Genomic DNA, 21,090 nt, shown 5'->3' on the forward strand with positions numbered 1-21,090 from the left:
GTGCAGTGGGGCGATCTCGGCTGACTGCAACCTCTGCTTCCTGGGGATGGAGTCTCTGTCACACAGGCTAGAGTGCAGTGGTGTGATCATAGCTCACAGTAGCCTTGAACTCCTGGGTTCAAGTGATCGATCCTCCCTTCTCAGCCTCCCGAGTAAACTCTTCTTTAAGAGACAGCGCAAGACAGGGCAATCGTAGCACTTTGGGAGGCAGAAGTGGGTAATCACGTGAGGTCGGGAGCAAGACTGTCTCTTAAAAAAAAAAAAAACCATACTATGTTGATCCTACATCATAGTGGATACAAGTTACTTATAAATGATTTTTTTTTTTTAAACAGGGTCTCTATTGCCCAGGCTGGAGTGCAGTGGGATAATCACGGCTCACTGCATCCTTGACCTTCTGAGTTCAAGCCATCTTCCCACCTCAGCCCCCCAAGGAGCTGGGACTACAGGCATGAGGCACAACAGCCCCACTTATAAATGTTAAGAAAGCAGTATGTTTTGTTGTTTTGAGACAGGGTCTCTATCACCCAGGCTGGAGTGCAGTGGCATGATCACAGCTCCCTGCAGCTTCAACTTTCCCAGCCCAAGCGATCCTCCTACCTCAGCCTCCGGAGGAGCTGAGACTACAGGTGTGTGCCATCACGCTCAGCCAATTTTTTTATTTTTATTTTTTGTAGAGACAGGGTCTCAATGTGTTGCCCAGGTGGGTCTCGAACTCCTGGGCTCAAGTGATCTCCCCACCTTGGCCTCCCAAAGTGCTGGGATTACGGGCATGAGACACTATGCCTGGCCAGAAAGCAGTTTTTAACAGCTATATTACAAAATACTGGTGTGTTCTAAACTTGTGAGGTATATTACAAGCAATGGTACTAGTTTGTTCATGATGCATATGTTATCTAAATAGATTACAACAGAATCAAGACTTTTCCTTAGTATTTCATTCACATGCTTGTCTACATGATTTTTTGAGCAGAAAGCAGTAGAGTGCTGGTCGCAGTGGCTCACAACTATAAAACCAACACTCTGGGAGGCTGAGGCAGGAGAACTGCTTAAGCCTAGGAGTTTGAGACCAGCCTGCCAAGTTTTTTGTGAGACCATCTCTACAAAAAACTTTAAAAATTAGCCAGGCATGCTGGCATGTGCCTGCAGTCCCAGCTACTTGGGAGGCTGAGAAGGAGAATCATTTGAGCCCAGGAGTTCAAGGCTACCGTGAGCTATGATCACACCACTGCACTCCAGCTGATGTGACAGAGACCCCATCTCTAATTAAAATAAAAAAGCAAGAAGCAGAGTACGGCTACTGCTCTCCAAACTATGTAACTCACAGCCTCTTTCTTCCATATTACAGCTGAGATTATATGTGCACAAAAATGCATATAATCATCATTAGTCATATTAGGAAAAATGCTTAGAACTACTGTGATAAAGAAAGCAATTATTGGGCCAGGTACAGTGGCTTACACCTGTAATCCCAGCACTTTGGGAAGCAGAGGCATGCAGATCACCTGAGGCCAGGAGTTTGAGACCAGCCTGGCCAACATGGTGAAACCCAATCTCTACTAAAAAAAACAAAGATTAGCCGGGCATGGTGGTGGGTACCTGTAGTCCCAGCTCCTTGGGAAGCAGAGGCAGGAGAATCATTTGAATCCGGGAGATGGAGGTTGCAGTGAGCCGAGACTGTACTCTGTGCCACTGCACTCCAGCCTGGGCAACAAGAGCAAAACCCTGTCTCAAAAAAAAAAAAGAAAAGGAAAAAGGAAAGGGAAAAGGAAAAGGAAAGGAAAGGAAGCAATTATTAACTATTAAAAGAATAAAATTTTTTAGTCTGTTCAAAATTTCAAGCAAGTCAGTTTCTTCTACATTACTTTTCCTAAGAGTAAAAAAGCAGTAAACTATATATTGTATAAAAAGCAAACTTGTGGCCAGGCGCAGTGGCTCACGCCTATAATCCCAGCACTTTGGGAGGCCGAGGCAGGAATATCACCTGAGGTCGGGAGTTCGAGACCAACATGGAGAAACACTGTCTCTACTAAAAATACAAAATTAGCCGGGCATGGTAGCACATGCCTGTAATACTAGCTACTCAGGAGGTTGAGGCAGAAGAATCGAATGAACTCAAGAGGTGGAGGCTGCAGTGAGCCAAGATTGCATCATTGCACTCCAGCCTGGGCAACAAAAGCGAGACTCTGACTCAAAAAAAAAAAAAAAGCAAACTTGTTTTTGCCAGGGCATGGTGGTGGCCAGGCAGATCACTTAAGGCCAGGAGTTTGACACCAGCCTGGCTAACACAGTGAAACCTCGTCTCTATTAACAAAAAAAAATTAGCTGGGCATGGTGGCAAGTGCCTGGTGCCTGTAATCCCAACTACTCGGGAGGCTGAGGCACAAGAATCGCTTGAACCCAGGAGGTAGAGGTTGCAGTGAGCTGAGATCGTGCCACTGCACTCCAGCCTGGGTGACAGAGCAAGACTCTGTCACACACACACACAAAAAAAGTAAACTTGTTTTTAAAACTATGTTGTAAGATAAAACGTGATAGCAGCCACAACACTGACCTCTAAGTCTGGTGCATACACCAGAAAGATGTTTACTGCATCCCTGTAATTCAATTTGAAACACTTTTATTAGCTGTTAAATTTTGAGAGCTCTGCATTTGTAATACTTGTCAATGAGTGCGGTCAACCATAAATTGGCTTCATTCTGTCATTCTGTATTTTTACAAAGCTGAGACACATCTGTGCTTTGGCCTAAATTTAAAAAAAAAAAAAGGAAATGAAAATAAGCAATGAGAAGGTAACTTTCTCCAAAACAAAAGCACAGAAGTCTTAACTTATAAAATACATGTACAAGCCCTACTATACACATAAAAATTGGTTTAGAAAAATATACCTTTCCAGAGTTAATTTTTAAAAGATAAAATATACATTTATAATTTAAAACGTCAAATGCCAAGTTAAAAAAAAAAAGAAGAAGACAGACAGACACAGGTACTCTCCTCTCCTCAGAGACAGCTTCTTTTTTGTCTTTTATTTATTTATTTATTTATTTATTTTTAATTATAGAGATGGGGGGTCACCATGTTGGTCAGGCTGGTCTCAAACTCCTGACCTCAGGTGATCCACCCATCTCAGCCTCCCAAAGTGTTGGGATTACAGGCGTGAGCCACCGTGCCCAGCCAGAGACAGCTTCTTATTAAAAAAACCTTCATGTGGGCCGGACGCGGTGGCTCAAGCCTGTAATCCCAGCACTTTGGGAGGCCGAGGCGGGTGGATCACGAGGTCAAGAGATCGAGACCATCCTGGTCAACATGGTGAAACTCCGTCTCTACTAATACAAAAAATTAGCTGGGCATGGTGGCGCGTGCCTGTAATCCCAGCTACTCAGGAGGCTGAGGCAGGAGAATTGCCTGAACCCAGGAGGCGGAGGTTGCAGTGAGCCGAGATCGCGCCATTGCACTCCAGCCTGGGTAACAAGAGCAAAACTCCGTCTCAAAAAAAAAAAAAAAAAAAAAAAAAAAAAAAAACCTTCATGTTGGCCAGGCGCAATGGTTCACACCTGTAATCCCAGCACTTTGGGAGGCTGAGCCAGTGGATTGCATGAGCTCAGGAGTTCAAGACTAGCCTGGGCAACATGGCAAAACCTCATCTCTACAAAAAATACAAAAATTAGCCAGGCATGGTTCCCAGCTAGTAGGGAGGCTGAGATATGAGGGTGGCTTGAGTTTGGGAGGTGGAGGAAGCAATGAGCTGAGATGGCCCCAGTGCACTCCAACCTGGGTGGTAAGAGTGAGACCCTCCGTCTCACCAATAAAAAGAAAAGAAAAACTTTCATGTCTCAGAAAGATTTTAGAATTCAAAAAAGACCAAAAAATATATATATATTTTAAAACTTCACATAACATTTTCTAAGCATATACAAGTATATATATATACTTCTGTATATACTTGTTGAATTATGATTAAAATCATTTAAGATGTCTCAGCTGCGTACAGTGGCTCACACCTGCAATCGCAGCACTTTGGGAGGCCAAGGTTTGCAGATCACCTAAGGTCAGGAGTTCGAGACCAGCCTGGCCAACATGGCAAAACCTCATCTCTACTAAATACACAAAAAATTAGCCAGGCGTGGTAGTGCACGGCTGTAATCCCAGTTACTCAGGAGGCTGCGGCAGAATTGCTTGAACCCAGGAGGCAGAGGTTACAGTGAGCTGAGATCACCCCACTGCACTCCAGCCTTAGCAACAAAGTGAGACTGTCTCGAAAAAAAAAATTAGTAAGTATTTAATATAGCTTCTATTTATAATTAGACTGGCTACTGTAATTATTCAGTTCTTAGGTTATTTAAAGCCATGGTTCACTATATTATAATTGTGAAAAAGTGGAAACTACATTCATTTTCAATATTAAAGAAAAACTTCAAGTAAACTTGTTTATTCAAAATATCTTTGGATGCAGTGGTTCACACCTTTAATTCCCAGCACTTTCAGAGGTCAAGGCAGAAGGATTATTTGAACCCAGGAGTTCCAGATAAACCTGAGCAACAGAGTGAGACCCTGTCTCTACAAAAACTTAAAAAAAAAAAATTAGCTGAGGTGTGGTAGCATGGGCCAAAAGAGCTTGAGCCAGAAGACTGAGGCTGCATTGAGCCATGACTGCACCACTGCAATTCAAACAGTAAAACACAAATCAATGGAGAAAATGTAGGAAGAACTCAGATGACTATATCAACAGATACAAAGTAATAGGTTTTGGGTGTGGGGAATGAGCGGGTTATATAATACACAAGGAAGAAGAAAATGCTCTAAATTTACTTGAAGCCTGGTAGGCTCTCAGCACTCAATACAACAATGCAAGACCTAGGAGTCTTTGCAGATTTTTTTTTTTATTTTTTTTGAGACAGAATCTCACTCTGTCGCCAGGCTGGAGTGCAGTGGTGCAATCTTGGCTCACTGCAACCTTCACCTCCCGGTTTCAAACGTTCCTCCTGCCTCAGCCTCCCAAGTAGCTGGGACTACAGGTATGCGCCACCACGCCCAGCTAATTTTTATATTTTTTAGTAGAGACAGGGTTTCACCATGTTGGCTAAGATGGTCTCCATTTCCTGACCTTGTGATCCACCCGCTTCGGCCTCCCAGAATGCTGGGATTACAAGCGTGAGCCACTGCGCCCAGTTGCAGAATGTTTTTTAAGGTCATCTCCTGTCTGTGCAACTTCAGGCAAAAAGACCAACAAAACAATGGACTTCATTAAGGACAGGACTGCAAAAGGGACAGAAAAGACTATCCTTTCCTGAACAAAAGCATGGCCTATATTAAAGTACTAAACACAATTCTGAACGCCATAGTTCATAAGCAGTAGGGTACAGTGATAAAAAAGACTTGGGTTCAAATTCAAGTTTCTGCCACTTACTGTGTCTCGTTGCCTCCATTTGTAGGATACCTACACATCCGAGTAGCTTTGAGTTAAATGAAAACATGTAATAATAATTTTTAGCATAATACTTGACACGTAAAGTAGTGTTCCAAAAAAATGGTAGCTATCATTACTACTATCAAGGAAGAAGCAATCTTCTAAGGAAAAGCCATTAAAACATTGAGAGATTCTCAAAGTTTGATATGCATTAAAATCACCTGATAGATTTATTAAAAATACAGATTCTAAGAACCCATTTCTTCCAGAAATTAATTCCACAGGTCTGAAGTAGAGTTTAAGTGTACTCTGGCCCAAACATCAAAGAGAAAAAAGGCGCTGCCCTATAAAAAGAGGCTGAAAATTAGAGTTTTTCTATGGGGGAAAAAAAACAGCCTACTATAGGTAGTATGTTCAAGAGGAATACAGACATGTTTACTAAGTTCATTTATTTTAATCAACATTCACTAAGTACCTAATATGCAGTGAAAAAGACAGAAAGGTCCCGTATTCACAGAGTTTAATTTCTAGTGTAGGAGACAGAACATTTTTTTAAAAGTTATTCCATATATTGATAAATGCTGTGAAGAAAATAAAATACAATGGAGAGATTGGTCAGCCTCCTTGAAGAGGCAACGTCTGAACTAACACCCGAATAACACAATGGAATCAACCACAGCAAGATCTCGGAGAAGAGTACTGAAGCCCCAGGGTAAAGCAAGTGCAAAGGCCCCACAGCAAGAACCAGCTTGGCAAGTTCCAGAGACAACAACGTAAGTGGGGTTGGAATACAGAAAGAAACTCATGTGGCCAGGCTCCAGGGTACTGAACTAAGTAGAAGGATACAAGGTAAGATAAGAGAGGAAGGCAGTGGTAAACATGTAGTGCCTGGCAAGCTTTGGCAGAGTTTGGATTTTATTCTGAATATGGATGGGAGACTTTCAATAAGGCAGTGTCAAGGTAATTTACATTTTAAAGGTTCCTTAAGCTGGTAAGGGAAATGCACAATAAAAGTTAAGAGACCAGGAGTTGCTGCAATAGATTAGAGATGAAGATAGCCTGGCAAAGGTGACGGCAGTACGGATGTGAAGAAGTGGACAAATCTAGAACACATACTGAACACTATAATTTAAGCCAAATTGAAGAAAAAGAAACTAAGTTGTATAATGAGTAGTAAACATCTAGGACTAATCATATAAGAGACGCAAAATGAAAACAGAGATTTAAAGGTTTTAGGTAAGTTTATGAGACTCAAACTCAAAACAGGTTATCAGCAGATTTAAGATAGTTCATGGCATGTACTTATCCTTTGAAGTCGAGATGAAGCAGACATTTCCTTCCATAGCAGGCTCTTTTGGTGCCAACTGGTAAAGCACTGGACCAAATGGGCACACACCAAGACTCAATGCATATTAAGTGTGATGTGGGCCGGGCAAAGTGGCTCACGCCGGTAATCCCAGCACTGTGGGAGGCCAAGGTGGGCAGACCACTTGAGGTCAGGCGTTTGACATCAGCCTGGCCAACATGGTGAAACCCCATCTCTACTAAAAATACAAAAATTAATTGGGCGTGATGGTGTGTGCCTGTTATCCCAGCTACTCAGGAGGCTGAGGGTGGAGAATCGTTTGAACCTGGGAGGTGGAGGCTGCAGTGAGCTGAGATCCACCACTGCACTCCAGCCTACACTATAGAGCAAGACGCCCATCTCCCAAAAAAAAAAAAAGGCGTGATATGTACAGTTAAAATCTTCTAGGACCTTACTGCCTGGCGCCTGAACAGCAGATCAGCATTTGGAACAGAGTATAACTATGGCATAGAACTAAATCTTACCCGAATCAAACCCCTGAGTTAGCAAAAACGACTTAAAGTTTGATATCATCAATTCCGGCTGTGCTTTCTTTCCCAAGAGCCAAACAAGTGAGGCCTTACTTTGCCATGCAATGCATATTAATTTCTTTTTTCTTTTTTTGAGACAGAGTTTTACTCTTGTTGCCCACGCTGGAGTGCAATGGCATGATCTCGGCTCACTGCAATCTCTGCCTCCCAGGTTCAAATGATTCTCCTGCCTCAGTCTCCCAAGTAGCTGGGATTACAGATATATACCAGCATGCCCAGCTAATTTTGTATTTTTAGTAGAGACAGGGTTTCTCCATGTTGGTCAGGCTGGTCTCAAAAACTCCCAACCTCAGGTGATCCACCGCCTTGGCCTCCCAAAGTGCTGGGATTACAGGCTTGAGCCACCATGAAAGGCCTAATTTCTTAAAGTTTACATTACCATAGAGATTTGTGAGGAAACCTTTTAAAACCATGCTTTTAATGATTATGGTTTGGGAAACATAGAGTGGTCCCCTATTATCCACAAGGGATACATTTAAAGAAACCCCAGTGGGCTGCTGGCTCGTCATGCCTGTAATCCTAGCATTTTGGGAGGCCAAGGCCAGAAGATCATTTGAGCTCAAAGTCTGAGACCAGCCTGGGCAACAAAGTGAGATCTCATCTCTGTTAAATTTCGAATTAAAAAATAATAAAACAAGGCCGGGAGCGGTGGCTCACGCCTATAATCCCAGCACCTTGGGAGGCCGAGGCGGGTGGATCACGAGGTCAAGAGACCGAGACCATCCTGGTCAATAAGGTGAAACCCCAGTCTCTACTAAAAAATACAAAAATTAGCTGGGCATGGTGGCATAGGCCTGTAGTCCCAGCTACTCGGGAGGCTGAGCCAGGAGAATTGCTTGAACCCAGGAGGCAGAGGTTGCGGTGAGCCGAGATTGCGCCATTGCACTCCAGCCTGGGTAACAAGAGCGAAACTCCGTCTCAAAAAAAAAAAAAATAATAATAATAATAATAAAACAAAGACCTCTCCAGTGGATGCCTGAAGCCTGTATAGTACAGAGCCCTATACATAGAGACTATGTTTTTTTCCTATACATACCTATGATAAAATTTATAAATTAGGCACAGTAAGAGATTGACAGTAGTTAACAATACAACAGTTATAACAATATACTATCATAAAATTTATGTAAATGTGGTCTCTCAATATATGATTCTATTTTCGAACTGCGGTTGACCACAGAAACGGAAACCCCTGAAAGTGAAACCACGGATAAGGGGACACTACTGTAAAGTGAATACTCCCTAAAATTTAAGGTCTGAAGTCCGTATCTGCAAAACTTCAAATTATTACTCAAAAAATAGAATGTGAAAAAAGCAAGTTACGTACTGAAAAGCATATGTGGTATGATACCATATTTGTATAAAATATACAAATTCAAAAAAGTAGTTTAGAAGGGTATAAACTAACATTTTGGTGATCTTTGGGTGGCAGGATTATTGATTTTTCTTTTAATCCTATCTGCTTTCATCAACATTTTCTCTATTACAAAGTATTTCGTATAGTCAAAAATATTAGTTATAGGCTAGCATAAAAAGTAAAAACCTGAAAAAAGAGAACTTCAAGAAATTCTTCCTTCTAAATCAGGATTCCAACTGCGATCCTAAGAAAAAGGATCTCACTGGCAAACACTGGAGAAAAGATTCATTAAGAGGTCCATGCTATGCCACAAGGACATATCCTTCAAGGAAATAATCTAAATTCCTAACTCTTCCTGGCTTTGATAAGGAGCAATTAACCATCACGTACCGTTATTGTTCTTTCTTGCTGCTGACCACAGAAACATCTCAATTAATGAGTTCTGGGGGCGGGGGTGATCTTTTTAAAAACCATTTTAGAAAGAAAAAAAGGACAAAAGGGTTTAGTTTTCTAGTTGGTCGCAGTGCTGTTGAGGGCCGCGGAGGGCGGCAAGTTCGGAGCAGGCTACACTACAGGAATCCGCGCGGCCGGCCACCCTAAGTGGAAGGGAATGCAAGCTTCCTGCAACCTCCACAGCGCTAGGCAGCGAGGATGCCTCCTAAGAGCCACAAGACTCCAACACCTGGACGGTCTTACGCTTTCCAAGTTATAGTATGTACAGTTGCCAACTGTTTCTGACAATAACATATAAAAACTGGAAGATCTCTTCTGCAACTGTAGCTATTACTTGCGTAGAGCTCATCCGACTCTCTCGATGCAAAACTGAGACATTCTATTAAGGCCACAGCCTCGGTTTTGCCAACTGGGGCAACTGAAAACATCCTACTGACTCTCTACAGCCAACAAACCATCTCGGCTAAAATCCCAGCACATATAAACAGCCACTTTGGGGAAGTCTGCCTTTAAACAGCAACACGGGACTTCGGATACAGCCGGTAACCAGTTTATCACACGCTATTAGTTCCAATAAAGGGTGCTGCTACCTCTGTACTGTCAGCCTTGGTTCCACTTACTGAACAAACAGAAAAAGGGGATCCTTTAAATTCCCGACACAATAGGGACTTAAAAGCTCTCGCTTTCCGGGTGGCAGCGTTTTCGTCTCATTTATCACAACAAAGGACGCATCCCAGTGACTTCACCGTACCCAGAAAGGGCTAGGAAGCCGGGAAAACAAGATAGTGTAGATTTCGGGATTTGTGAGTTTTTCCTTCCAGCTCCGACTCTTTTACTCCATGATACGCCTCCACCCGTGTCGACTATCCGATCCTAAAAATAAAACCACCCGTGGCTACCGTGCCCTTTCCTGCCAAGCCCCGACTCAGACTTCCTCCAGAGAAAGCTCAATTGCAAGCTTTCCGCGGGGAGGCAGGGGGTGGCGCGGGCTCGGCAGCAGCGGAGCTTCTCCCGGTGCAGAATCGCCAGCCCGGCCCAGGAATCGCCGAGCCGGAGAGACAGCCCGGTTCCGCCACAGCCGCCGCAGTCCCCGAGACCCTGAGAAGCCTCTAGTTAAAACTGGGGCGAGGGGAGGATGGGCCAGCAAACGCTGGTGGGAGATGGGGAGACACTCACCCGCCCAGACAACAACCGATGGGGCGGGGAGGATGGGGGCCGGGACCGAGTCTCGGCAGAAAGATCGCCTGGAGCTTCCGGAAGGCTGCGGCTGCTCCGGACGTCGCTGCCGCTGCCGCTACCGCTCCTGGCCGCCAGCTTCCTCCCCCTCCTCTGTTTTGATTCGAGTGACCACGTCACTCTTAGCCACGAGACCCGGATCTGCCGGCTCCCGAGGGCGGCAGCGCAACAGATTGCCACGCCTGGAGACTCCAGCGGCCCCGCCTGCCGAGCATGCGCACGACCAGCACCTGCCCTGTGCGTCCCGGGAAACCTGGCAGGCGCCAGCGGCTTAGGGCGCCTACGCCACGCTGTGCGTGGGGGCGCGGAGCGCGGGGGATGTAGTTCCGGTTGGGAGGGGCGTGGCTGAGAACTGTGAAGGAAACGGGGCGAGTCCGGGTGTCTGTGGAAATCTTCCGTAGCCTCTGTTTCGTCGGCGGCGAAGAGTGTTCTCTAATGTGCCTCCCTTTGCCTGAGCTAAAGGTTTAACTCGACAGAATCTTTAGAATACCTTGGTAGAGGTAGACGTGGTTACAAATTGATGTCTGTTGAGACGGGATACCCCTGTAGAGTGTTTTTGGTCACTCAGGCCCGGATGGAAATTGGAGATGAGGATTACAAAAATTTGTCAAATGTGGCAGTTATTGATCCCCTTTACCCTAACATTTTTGCACCGGAAAGTTGACCAAAATTAAGTTCAACAGGAACTTTAAAGTGATTATGTGGCCAGGCTTGGTGGCTCACGCCTGTAATCCCACCACATTGGGAGGCCGAGATGGGCGGATCACTTGAGGTCAGGAGACCAGCCTGGCCAACATGGTGAAACCTCGTCTCTACTTAAAACACAAAAATTAGCTGGGCGTAGTGGTTCCTGCCTGTAGTCCAAGCTGCTCTGCAGGCTGAGGCGGAGATTGCAGCGAGCTGAGATCGTGCCACTGCGCTCCAGCCTAGGTGATAGTGAGACCCTGCCTCAAATAAAGTGAATATGTGACCAAAGATGACTTGTTGATTAGGAGATAGTGGGGAAGTAGGAGGGAATGCTGTGGCTAGGCACCCAGCCGGCCCAAGTCTTCGTTGCTTTGGCTGTAGAGCTGGAATAAGGGTGCTGTGTGTGCCCGAACAATCTTTTTAGACCAAATTGGTGCTGCGTACTCTCCTATTCTAGCCTCTCAGTCTCCCTGCTAAACTTTTGGGGCCCCGGAAATTTCCCAATTTGGCAAAATGTAAAACTGTATTGTTTTCTTAGAGCCTTAAATTGGCAAGCTTTAATTAAAATAGGACAAGTGGCGAAGTAAAAGGGAGTCCCAACGATTTCACAAAAGTGCCTCTTCACCAGTCTTGACGGAGAGGTGAAAGCTGCAAGCTTTCTTATTCTAATTTGATGACCTTATCACCTACGCAGACTTCCACCTCAGCTATTTGGTTAATTACCCCTCAACAAGCTGAATCCACTTTCCCCAAATTAGTATAATTTACAAGAGCTTTTTAATTAAAGTGGATATTGAACACAGGTAAAGGTTTCTACAAAATTAAAGGTTTCTGGTAAAACTTGAAGTGTTTCCCAGTTAACTAATTACAAGTAGGTACAAAGAAGTAAAGATTTTGGCCCTTAATCTGCAATCTTGAACTCTGCTTACTCGGATTCAGAGTTTGAGATGGATTCTGGTGACCTAATGAGCTGACACTGTACCAGAGGGTCTTTAATTTGTGGAACTCTAAACATTAAATTTTTTTATGCTTGAGTGCACCCATGTGCACATATGTGTTTGAGGACACAGCTGTTTTTAAGAGAACAGTGTGGTACAAAACTAGAATTGTACTGGGTGTTGCAAAATTCTCAGTACTTTTTTTTTGAGATAGGGTCTTGCTCTGTTGCCCAGGCTGGAATGTAGGAATCTACATTCCATCATAGCTTACTACAGCTTTGAACTCCTGGGTTGAAATGATCCTCCCGTCTCAGGCTCCCGAGTAGCTAGGACTACAGACTCATGCCACCACACTGAGCTAATTTTTTTTTTATTTGTTATACAGATGGGGGTCTTGCTATATTGTTAAGGCTGGTCTTGAACTCCTGGTCTCAAGTGATTCTCCTGTTTCAGCCTCCCAAAGTGTTGGGATTACAGGCATGGGTCACTGTGCCCATCCAGTACTTGCTTTATAAAGTAAATTACAGGAAAACCAAGATGTTAAGATTAGCCTGGCAAGGTGGCGTATGCCTGTAGTCCCAGCTGCTCAGGAGGCAGAGGCAGGAGAATTGCTTGAACCCAAGAGTTGGAGGCTTTGAATAGCCACTGCACTCCAGCCTGGGCAACATAGCAAGACCTTGTCTCAGAGAAAAAAAAAAAAGATGTTGGGATCCTTGGTAGCCAGGCTCTAAGATGACCCCCAAAGATTCTCACCTCTGGTGGCCTGCACGAGCCCTTTGAATCAGGGGTACTGTGTTTTACCGAAAGAATGCAGCCAAATGTGTGTGACTTCTGAGGCTAGGTCACAAAGGCACTGATTGCAGCTTTCCTTCTGATTCTCTTTGATTGCTTGCTCTGGGGGAAACCAGTCTCCACACTACTCCATTTTAACAGCCCTATGAAGAGGCCTACATGGAGAAGAGAAAAAGCCTCCACCAACTTGCCAGCCATGTGAGTGAACTAACTTGATTGATCCTGCAACCCTAATCAAGCATTCAGATGACTGTATTCCTGCCCAGTGTCTGATTGCAAGTTCATAAGAGCTAGAAGAGGCTAGCTCTTAGCCACAGACACTGATATGGGGTATTATTATATCCTTTTTTGTCCTGATCTTTTTTTTTTAATTGTACTTCAGTTCTGGGGTACATGTGCAGAACATGCAGATTTGTTCTATGTATAGATATACATATGCCATGGTGGTTGGCTGCATCCATCACCCTGTCGTCTACATTAGGTATTTCTCCTAATGCTATCCCTCCTCTATCCCTCCACCCCCCAACAGTCCCCGGTGTGTGACGTTCCCCTCCCTGTGTCCATGTGTTCTCATTGTTCAACTCCCACTTATGAGTGAGAACATGCGGTGTTTGGTTTTCTGTTCCTGTGTTAGTTTGCTGAGAATGATGGTTTCCAGCTTCACCCATAAAAAAGGGTGACATGAACTCACCCTTTTTTATGGGTGCATAGTATTCCATGGTGTATATATACATTTTCATTATCCAGTCTATCATTGATGGGCATTTGGGTTGGTTCCAAGTCTTTGCTATTGTGAACAGTGCTGTAATAAACATACGTGTGCATGTGTCTTTATAACAGAATGATTTATAATTCTTTGGGTGTATACCCAGTAATGGGATTGCTGGGTCAAATGGCATTTCTAGTTCTAGATCCTAGAGGAATCATCACACTGTCTTCCACAATGGTTGAACTAATGTACACTCCCACCAACAGTGTAAAGCATTCCTATTTCTCCACATCCTCTCCAGCATCTGTTGTCTCCTGACTTTTTAATGATTGCCATTCTGACTGGCATGATATGGTATGTCAATGTGGTTTTAATTTGCATTTCTCTAATGACCAGTGATGATGAGCTTTTTTTCATGTTTGTTGGCTGCATAAATGTCTCCTTTTGAGAAGTGCCTGTGTGACATGGTAATTGCCCCATAAACTGCATACCTTGACCATACCTCAGCTTTCCGTTGAAACTGCTCTCTGTAACCCTAACGTGACAGGCAAGCAGTCCAAACTAACACCATTTTGGCCCCTGTGCCATTTTAAGAAAAACTAAGACTTGTAATAAGTAACTAAGGTCTGTAATTTTCCACCCTACCCAATGTGTAAACTAACGCTTATCTTGACTTCTGTGAACCACTTAAGTAACAATCGGAATGTCCAAAGCCCCTCGCCCTCCCCTCCACCGAAGAGGTGGTTTACGGGCATAAATGGTCTTGACACCTTCCTTTCGGGGCCACAGTTAGAGAGACTCGAGTCCTCCGTGGCCACCAGCAATAAAGACCCTGTAACGTGGCCTCGTCTTTGTCTCAGTGGTGATTTCGCGCTCGCTCAGTTACAACACCTGTTCATATCCTTCGCCCACTTTTTGATGGGGTTGTTTTTTTTTCTGTAAATTTGTTTAAGTTCATTGTAGGTTCTGGATACTAGCCCTTTGTCAGATGGGCAGACTGCAAAAATTTTCTCCCATTCTGTAGGTTGCCTGTTCACTCTGATGATAGTTTCTTTTGCTGTGCAGAAGTTCTTTAGTTTAATTAGATCCCATTTATCTATTTTGGCTTTTGTTGCCATTGCTTTAGGTGTTTTAGTCATGAATTCTCTGCCCATGCCTATGTCTTGAATGGTATTGCCTAGGTTTTCTTCTAGGGTTTTTATGGTTTTAGGTCTTATGTTTAAATCTTTAAAAAAATATGTAACGCTTCATGAATTTGCGTGTCATCCTTGTGCAGGGGCCATGCTAATCTTCTCTGTATCTTTCCAATTTTAGTATATGTGCTGCCAAAGCAAGCACTTGTCCTGATCTTTAAGTGCAGTTTTTCTTTCTTTATTCTTTCTTTTTTTTTTGAGACTGAGTCTTGCTCTGTTGCCCAGGCTGGGAGTACAGTAGTGCAATCTCCACTCACTGCAACCTCTGCCTCCCAGGTTCAAGTGATTTCCTACTTCAGCCTCCCTAGTAGCTGGGATATTACAGGCACACACCACCACACCTGGCTAATTTTTGTGTTTTTAGTAGACACAGGGTTTCACATGTTGGCCAGGCTGGTCTCGAACTCTTGACTTCAGGTGATCCACCTGCCTCAGCCTCCCTAAGTGCTGGGATTACAGGCGTAAACCACTGCGCCCCGCCCCTAAGTGTACTTTTTCTAAACTTTAAACAATGGAAGAACTAAAAATTGTGTAATTCTATATGTAAAGAACAACAGAATTCCTACCATAGAACTGAGAACATAGTAAACATTGAATAAAGATTTGTTGAATGGACACAGAATTAAAAGAGAAACACCAATTGGAAAATTTGGAACAAATACTGATAGATAAAGGAGAAATACCCTAATATATGAAGGGCTTATATAAATTGATAGGAAAGATTAACGCCTGCCATACACGCATAGGTATAAAGTATGAACTGATGGTTCATGTCAGGTCTCATGTGCAAGCCTGGAGCCCGAAAGTCTGAAGTCCTGCCTGCTCCGGCTGATGTCTCCCACCCGCTACCTGCATTCGCCATTGTCCCTGATCACCCAGCAGAGCTTCCTCAGATGAGCCCCTCACCCAACCCTGCCATCTTAACTGTTCTTATGATAATGTAAATACCTCTCACCCAACCCTGCCATCTTAACTGTTCTTATGATAATGTAAATACCTCTCACCCAACCCTGCCATTGTAACTGAACTTGTGATCTTACTTCGTAGCACCCCCGCCCCCCAAAAAACTACCCAAACCTATAAAACCAACTCCTATCCCACTGCCCTTTGCTAATGCCCTTTTAGGCTTTAGCCTACCTGTACCCAGGTGAATAGACAACCATGTTGCTCACACAAAGCTTGTCTGGAAGGTCTCTTCATTCAAAGCGCACATTTTTCAACAGTTCACACACACAAAGGAAATACAAATGTTTGATATTTGAAAATCTTCAGTCTCACTGGTAATCAAAAACACAAATTAAAATGATTTTCTGCCAGGCGCGGTGGCTCACGCCTGTAATCCCAGCACTTTGGGAGGCTGAAGCGGGTGGATCATGAGGTCAAGAGATCGAGACCATCCTGGTCAACATGGTGAAACCCTGTCTCTACTAAAAATACAAAAAATTAGCTGGGCATGGTGGTGCGTGCCTGTAATCCCAGCTACTCAGGAGGCTGAGGCAGGAGAATTGCCTGAACCCAGGAGGTGGAGGTTGTGGTGAGCCAAGATCGCGCCATTGCACTCCAGCCTGGGTAACAAGAGCGAAACTCTGACTCAAAAAATAATAATAATAATAAAATAAAATAAAATTATTTTCTTTTTTGGCTACTTAAGGAAATTATTTATTTATTTTAGAGATGGAGTCTTGCTCTGTCACCCAGGCTGGAGTGCAGTGGCTATTCACAGATGTGACCATAACGCATTGCAGCCTTGAACTCCTGGGCTTAAGCAATCCTCCTACCTCAGCCTCCTGAGTAGCTGGGACTACTAGCATGCGCCAGCTTTTTTTTCTTTTAAGAGACAGAAGTCTCACTATGTTGGCCAAGCTGGTCTCCAACAACTGGCCTCAAGTGGAGTGCAAACTACTGCACCCGGTCTGGGCAACATGGCAAAACTCTGTCTCTACAAAAAAAAATAAAAATAAAAATTAGTCAGACATGATGGTGGTGCCAGTAGTCCCAGCTACTCAGGAGACTGAGGTGGGAGGGGATGGCTTGAGCCCAGGAAATAGAGGTTGCAGTGAGTCAAGATTGTGCCACTGTATTCCAGCCTGGGCAATAGAGCCAGACCTTTTCTCAAAATAAAAATTTATTTTTTTCATATTTGAAAATAGAGATAGGGTCTCACTATATTGCCTAGGCTGGTCTCAAACTCCTGGGGTCAAGTGACCTTCCACCTTGGCCTCTCAAAGTGCTGGGATTATAGGCATGAGCCACCACACCCAGCCTATTTTATTCTTTTTGATATTATAAATGGAATTGCTTTTTTTTTTTTTGAGACAGAATCTCACTGTGTCACCCAGGCTGGAGTGCTGTGGCACAATCTCAGCTCACTGCAACCTCTACCTCCCAGGTTCAGTCAATTCCCATGCCTCAGCGTCCCGAGTACCTGGGGCTACAAGTGCACGCCACCACCCCAGCTAATTTTTGTATTTTTAGTGGAGACAGGGTTTCACTATAGGCTTGAACTCCTGGGTCTTGAATACCAGGGTCTTAAACTCCTGGCCTCAAGTGATCTGCCCACCTTGACCTCCCAAAGTGCTGGGATTACAGGCATTGAGCCACAATGCCTGGTCACTTTCTTAATTTCCTTTTCAGATTGTTCATTGTTGGTATGTAGAAATGCAGGTGATTTTTGAGTGTTGCTTTTGTAGCCTGCAACTTTGCTGAATTTATTAGTTCTAAATTTTTTTTGGTGGATCTTTAGAGTTTTCTACATATAAGATCATGTAGTCGGGCACAGTGGCTCACACCTGTAATCCCAGCACTTTGGGAAGCCGAGGCGGGGGGGTGGATCATGAGGTAAGGAGTTCGAGACCAGCCTGGCCAAGATGGTAAAACCCCGTCTCTACTAAAAAAATACAAAAATTAGCCAGGCACGATGGTGAGTGCCTGTAATCCCAGCTACACGGAAGGCTGATGCAAGAGAATCATTTGAATCTGGAGGGTGGAGGTTGCAGTGAGCTGAGATGGCGCCACTGCATTCTAGCCTGGACTACAGAGCAAAAAAAAAAAAATCATGTGATCTGAAGAGAAAGCTTTAGTTCTTCCCTTCCAATTTGAATGCTTTTTTCTTCTTTTTTATTTTTTTCTCTTTCTTTCCTTCTCTATCTCCCTCCCTTCCTCCCTCTCCCTCCCTTCCTGCCTCCCTTCATCCCTCCCTGCCTCCCTTCCTCTCTCCCCGACTCCCTTTTTTACTTTTCTTTCCTTTTCTTTTCTTTCCTTCTTTTTTTTTTTTTTGAGACGGAGTTTCGCTCTTGATACCCAGGCTGGAGTGCAATGGCGCGATCTCGGCTCACCGCAACCTCCGCCTCCTGGGTTCAGGCAATTCTCCTGCCTCAGCCTCCTGAGTAGCTGGGATTACAGGCACGCGCCACCGTGCCCAGCTAATTTTTTTGTATTAGTAGAGACGGGGTTTCACCATGTTGACCAGGATGGTCTCGATCTCTTGACCTCGTGATCCACCCGCTTCGGCCTCCCAAAGTGCTGGGATTACAGGCTTGAGCCACCGCGCCTGGCCTTTTCTTTCCTTCTTTCCTGCCTAATTTCTCTGGCTAGGAATTCCATCAATATGTTGAATAGAAATAATAATTAACTATTCCTGTGTTGATTAGTAGTAGGATCACACCAGTGAATAGCCACTGCACTCCAGCCTAGGCAGCATAGCAATACCTTGCGGTGGCTCACACCTGTAATCCCAATACTTTGAGAGGCCGAGGCAGGCAGATCACGAGATCAAGAGATCGAGACCATGGTGAAACCCCGGCTTTACTAAAAAATACAAAAATTAGCTGTGCATGGTGGCACGTGCCTGTAGTCCCAGCTACTCGGGAGGCTGAGGCAGGAGAATTGCTTGAACCTGGGAGGCGGAGGTTGCAGTGAGCCAAGATTGCCCCACTGCACTCCAGCCTGGCACCTGGCAACACAATGAGACTCTGTCTCAAAAAAAAAAAAATTATTGGCTAGGCACGGTGGCTCACGCCTGTAATCCCAGCACTTTGGGAGGCCGAGGCAGTCGGATGACCTGAGGTTGGGAGTTTGAGACCAGCCTGACTAACATGGAGAAGCCCCATCTCTACGAAAAATAAAAAATTAGCCGGACGTGGTGGCACATGCCTGTAATCCCAGCTACTTGGGAGGCTGAAGCAGGAGAATCACTTGAACCAGGAGGTGGAAGTTGCAGTGAGCCAAAATCGCACCATTGTACTCCAGCCTGGGCATGGGCAACAAGAGTGAAACTTCATCTCAAAAAAAAAATCATTTATTAATTTGAAATTACAAATACCCTACAGCATATGAAGAAATGTTATGGGCATATTGTTAAAGGGAAAAATGATACAACTTGTACACTATGATTATATCTGGGTAAAAAATATTTTGCAGATGGATAAATGCTAAAGAAGGTAAGTGAAAATAGGCAATGAGATAAATCTTCATTTTACCATGTTTTGGAATTTTTTTTTAACTTTTAGGTTTGGGAGTACATGTGAAGGATTTTTACATAGGTAAACACCTGTTACAGGGGTTTGTTGTACATATTGTTTCAGAACCCAGATGTTTTTTTGTTTTTCTTTTTTGAGATGGAGTCTCACTCTGTCACCCAGGCTGGAGTGTGGTGACACAATCTTGGCCTGTTGCAACCTCCACCTCCTGGGTTCAATGATTCTCCTGCCTCAACCTCCTTAGCAGCTGGGATTACAAGCACATGCCACCACGCCCGGCCAATTTTTGTATTTTTTGTAGAGATAAGGTTTTGCCAGGCTGGTCTCAATCTCCTGACCTCAGGTGATCCACCCGCCTCAGCCTCCCAAAGTACTGGATTACAGGTGTGAGCCACCGCACCCGACCCATCACCAGGGTATTAAGTCCAGTACCCAATAGTTATCTTTTCTGCTCCTCTTCCTCCTCCCACCCTCCCCTTGGAATTTTAAAAGTATTTCAGCTTCAGAACTATAGTTGGAACTTAATATATCAAGAATTATTGTTTTTTTGGTTTTTTTTTGAGATGGAGTCTCACTCTGTCACAGGCTGGAATACAGTGGCACAATCTCAGCTCACTGCAACCTCCGCCTCCCGGGTTCAAGCGATTCTCCTGTCTCAGCCTCCTGAGTAGCTGGGATTACAGGCACGCACCACCACGCCCAGCTAATTTTTGTATTTGTAGTAGAGACAGGGTTTCACCATGTTGGTCAGGCTGGTCTCGAACTCCTGAGCTCGTGATCTGCCCACCTTGGCCTCTCGAAGTGCTGTGATTACAGACGTGATCCACTGCACCCGGCCACAAGATTTTATATATTCATTTTTTGCTGTATAATAATAGACAATATTATTTACCAACTTTTTAGAAAGTAATAAAATTAAGCTAAACCGGGAATAGAATGATTTTTCAAGCTTTTGTATAATAAAAATTGAAGGGCCTGGTGCGGTGGTTCCCGCCTATAATCCCTGTACTTTGTGGGACCGAGGTGGGTGGATCACTTGAGATCAGGAATTCAAGACCAGCCTGGCCTCTGGTGAAGCCTCCTCTTTTTTTTTTTTTTGAGACGGAGTTTTGCTCTTGTTACCCAGGCTGGAGTGCAATGGCGTGATCTCGGCTCACCGCAACCTCCGCCTCCTGGGTTCAAGCAATTCTCCTGGCTCAGCCTCTCAAGTAACTGGGACTACAGGCGCGTGCCACCATGCCCAGCTAATTTTTGTATTTTTAGTAGAGACGGGGTTTCACCTTGTTGACCAGGATGGTCTCGATCTCTTGACCTCGTTATCCACCCTCCTCGGCCTCTCAAAGTGCTGGGATTATAGGCGTGAGCCACCGTGCCTGGCCTAAATTTTATATTTTTAGTAGAGACAGGGTCTCACCATGTCGGCCAGGCTGGTCTCGAACTCCTGATCTCAGGTAATCTGCCCACCTCAACCTTCCAAAATGCTGAGATTACAGGCATGAGCCACCATGCTGGGCTTCACTTTAAATAGGATTCTGAGCCAGGTGCAGTGGCTCACACCTGTAACTGCAGCACAAGGCAGAAGGATCATTTGAGGATCATTTGACTCCATCTCAAAAAAAGAAAAAAAGATATCTTACACCAGGCATGGTAGCATGAGCCCAGGAGTTTGAGACCAACCTGGGCAACATAGCAAGACCCCCATCTCTAAAAATAAAAATAAAAATTTAAAACAACATCTTACTTTTCTTGTACACTTTATGTACACTATTGTTTTCCTCATTTTTAGTTTGTTTTATTGGGACAGTCTTGCTCTGTCACCCGGGCTGGAGTGCAGTGGTGCAATCATACCTCACTGTAACCTTGAACTCCTGGGCTCAAATGATCCTCCCACCTCAGCTTTCCAAGTAGCTAGAACTACAGGCATGTGCCACTATGCCCAGCTGA

The 21,090-nt window shown here is 44.4% G+C and overlaps 1 protein-coding gene, 1 long non-coding RNA gene and 1 other non-coding gene across 3 annotated transcripts in view; 1 reads left to right on the top strand and 2 right to left on the bottom strand.

The window, feature by feature from the left end:
* The window catches only part of SMIM14 (small integral membrane protein 14), an 84,091-nt gene extending 73,627 nt beyond the window's left edge, over positions 1-10,464 (bottom strand). The window contains exon 1 of the mRNA XM_064366500.1: positions 10,290-10,464. The gene's annotated coding sequence lies outside the window, so the exon portion shown is untranslated. The remainder of the gene's footprint in view (positions 1-10,289) is intronic.
* A 249-nt stretch (positions 10,465-10,713) lies between these two features.
* Positions 10,714-21,090, top strand: part of LOC135269690 (uncharacterized) — a 28,226-nt gene continuing 17,849 nt past the window's right edge. Inside the window, exons 1-2 of the long non-coding RNA XR_010337937.1 lie at positions 10,714-10,811; positions 12,883-12,964. This is a non-coding gene — a long non-coding RNA (uncharacterized LOC135269690). The remainder of the gene's footprint in view (positions 10,812-12,882; positions 12,965-21,090) is intronic.
* Positions 14,707-14,813, bottom strand: LOC135271907 (U6 spliceosomal RNA). The gene has a single exon (XR_010340029.1). It is a non-coding gene; the product is annotated as a U6 spliceosomal RNA (small nuclear RNA).

The sequence above is a fragment of the Aotus nancymaae genome, unplaced genomic scaffold, assembly GCF_030222135.1.
Source record: "Aotus nancymaae isolate 86718 unplaced genomic scaffold, 86718_ANA_hifiasm-v0.15.2.pri h1tg000006l, whole genome shotgun sequence".
Lineage (NCBI taxonomy): Eukaryota > Metazoa > Chordata > Mammalia > Primates > Aotidae > Aotus > Aotus nancymaae.